Genomic DNA, 3,218 nt, shown 5'->3' on the forward strand with positions numbered 1-3,218 from the left:
CACCACCATGCACCGGGAGAGGGAACCATCACCTGACAGCAGCTGATAGACGCATAGTCAACAGCATCAGCCCAAACAAACATACACAGACATGCAACCCTGCCTTCTTCACTCTCAGTCTCCGCCCACTTCAGACCTAATAAAGAAGGTCGACCAGGAGAAAAACGAACATTTAAACACAGAAAGTCACTTTTGTTTCTTCATCTCTCCTCCTGTTGACTCCTCCTTCCTTTCTTTTCTTTCTCGTTTCTTTCCTCTTCCCATAATTCCCTGCTTCAAGTGTCACACAATCTCATCATCTTCCAGACGGAGCTCCATCTTCTTGCTGATTTGGGATCAGTTCTGATGTTTGGCAGCTTTTCATTGTTGATGTGTGTTTTTTTTTTTTTTGTTTTGTTTGTTTTTTCCTGAACTGCACTGATGATTCTGTTTGTAGCTATTTTAGCTTTGTTCGAAAGAGCATTGTGGTCAAAGGAGTTTTTTAGAGTGCTGACTTTTGTCTTAGAATCCTAAGGAAAAATGTCACATTTTTTCAGAAAATACAATTTTTCTTTTTTTTAAAAAAAAAAAAAAAAAGTCAAAATTTTGAGACTAAAGTCAGAATTGCGATTTTTTTTTTTTAGTCTTATTTTTTAAATAAAATGTACAAACATAGATTAAATTACTTTGATCTCAGAATTTAAAAAACATTTCAAACGGAAAAAAAAAAATCCATGGCTCTCATCTACTGTTCTGACATTTTAAAAATCAGGGAGAAAAAAAAAAAGTCAAATCCAAGTGGCTAATGTAAATTGTCTCTTTTTCTCATGAGTCTGAGTAAGAATCTTTATTTTCTTCTTTTTAAGTGGACTTCTTTAAAAAAAAAAAAAAAAAGAAGAAGTAAGAACTCCTACCTTTAATAGCAGAATTCTAAGAACATTTTCAAAGTTGAATTTCCCCATGTGGCCCTAATCTTTTTCGGTATCTATGCTATGTTAGCAGCATGGCTACGAGAATTGACTTAATGAAACCACTTTAACAAGAATTTCTTTACGTATAGTGAGCATGCTGTTAGCTGTTGTTTAGTTTCTAAAAAATACCCCCTCTCCCCCCAAGGCTGTATTGCTGGACACACATAGCAAAGTATTATTTATTAATGTTAACTTACATTTTACTGTAACAACGAGCAACCATTTTCATGTGGAATGCTAACCTTAACCCATCACAAGACTTAAGAATGCACTCTATCTAAGTCTTACAGCAAACAACAGGTGACATTTTGTTTTTTTTTTCTTGCTGATCGATCATTATTTCTGCTGGCCACCATTTTAGGATTAAATCTTGTCAAAAAAATTTTAAAATCGGAAGAAAACGCGAGCTAATGTGGAAGTGTCTTAATAACCATGCTAGGACCAGCGCAAGTATTGGTAGTATTTCTTGACCCGAGTTGTAAAAATGATAAAACTAGCTCAGTCGCCTATGTAGCCGTCTTGGAAAAGAAGGTTTGCTCAAAAGGCCAGCACCCGATGTTAAAGCACGTGTTGAAGCTATAAAACGAGCTGTAATTCCAGTTAGCACACAGCGAATTACTCCATTTCCGCTTCACCTCTTTGCGCCGCTTGTACTTCTTTTGTTCGACCAACACACATTTACTTTCCATTTGCTGTCCATCGTCTGTGACATGACTGCCTCTACCCTGACCCCTCTTCCCCCCCCCCCCCCCCCTCCTTTGTCTCTGTCTTCTTTCTCCATCCTTAACAACTTTATCATCATGGGACTCAATTAGCTGCATGTTTAATTGACCACAGCTGATATCATTGTGGAGAAAAGTTCAAATAAACATGTTTAGAAAGATTCAAAAATAAGAAATTGTCATACTTATCCCCTTAATTATTGATTAATTATTACTGTGGTTGTTATTAATAACAAGTTGGTTTTTTTTCTTTCTTATTTTTGGTATAAACAGACCTTTTTTTTTTCTTGGAATAAAAAGAGGAAAATATTTCTGAAATGTACAGATGCTTGGACATTTTATTCTGATGGTGGATGTTTAATTGCTTGCGCCTTTTAAAAATATGATCAGCCTAACTCTTTTTTTTTAAATTTTTCTCTTTAACTCTGACTCTTAATTTCTTCTTTCTGTCTTTTGTGATTCCTTTTCCGGTCCATTCTTCTTTAGCTCCTCTGTATCTTTGCTTACTTCTTCCTCTCTGAATCCATTTTTTTTTTTTCCTTTTTGTGTACGACGTCTCACTCTCACGCTTCTTTTTCTTCACCTCCTTTCTTTCTGTCATTGTTTTCAAATGTTCATTTGTTGCTTTGAACACTTTCTTTTCTCATTGAAATATTTTCTCTCTTCCGGTCCTTATTTTCCTACCCGCTATTCTGTTTCTCCTTTGTTTATTTTTTTTTCCTTTCAAGCTCTCTCTTGTTCTATTTTACTATCGCTTCAGGTTTTTCTTTCTCATTAAAAACAAAAAACATTCGATATTTATCGTCATTAGCATTCTCTCTATTTTTCTGAGCCCACAGTGGACATTTATGGCAGCTGTAGATATTCAGACAAGGTTTGTTGTGATGACATCGTCAGTGTCCTCTTTGTGCACCAGAACGCTCTGCTTCCCCATCTGACAATGAGCAGCGGATTAAATTAACGTCGCACTTTTACGATAAATAAAGACAACGTTCATTTTCACAAACTGTCTGTCTAATTACATATTTGTGGTCTTCAACCAGGAAATCTAATTCTAGAATGGAAAGGTGTCTGCAGATGATGTTCAGAGCTCTTTTTAAACCACAAGACCATCACTCAAGTCTCATTCCTGCCAACTGACCAAAGTTGGGAATGCTAGCATAAAGTGCGTAAAAACAGTTACATTTCAAATGTGTGAAACAAACAAGTCTGAAAAGAAAATATGTGTGTGTTCTGTTTTTTTAGGTTTTTCTTTGATTGGGGGTGCAGTTCCCAAAGGGGGGGCCCAGCAACGTTTGTAAACCACTGGTTTAAACTTTAGAGTAAGAATTGATTTTCCAGTTGTATAGGAAGGAAGGAAGGAAGGAAGGAAGGGAGGGAGGGAGAGAAGGAGGAAAGGAACGAAGGGAGGGAAGGGAGGAAGGAAGAAAGGAAGAAAGAAAGGAAGGAAGGAAGGAAGAGAGGGAGGGAGGGAAGGAGGAAAGGAAGGAAGAAAGGGAGGGACGGAGGGAGGGAGGGAGGGAGGGAAGGAAGGAAGGAAGGAAGG

At 37.2% G+C, this 3,218-nt stretch overlaps 1 long non-coding RNA gene across 1 annotated transcript; it reads right to left on the reverse strand.

Moving 5' to 3' along the window:
- Positions 1-1,715: 1,715 nt before the first annotated feature.
- On the reverse strand, positions 1,716-3,006 carry LOC112487640 (uncharacterized). The gene is made up of 2 exons (XR_003050928.1): positions 2,783-3,006; positions 1,716-2,743 (listed from the first exon to the last, which is right to left on the reverse strand). It is a non-coding gene; the product is annotated as an uncharacterized LOC112487640 (long non-coding RNA).
- Positions 3,007-3,218: the final 212 nt, after the last annotated feature.

The sequence above is a fragment of the Cynoglossus semilaevis genome, chromosome 10, assembly GCF_000523025.1.
Source record: "Cynoglossus semilaevis isolate Cse_v1.0 chromosome 10, Cse_v1.0, whole genome shotgun sequence".
Classification (NCBI taxonomy): Eukaryota; Metazoa; Chordata; class Actinopteri; order Pleuronectiformes; family Cynoglossidae; genus Cynoglossus; species Cynoglossus semilaevis.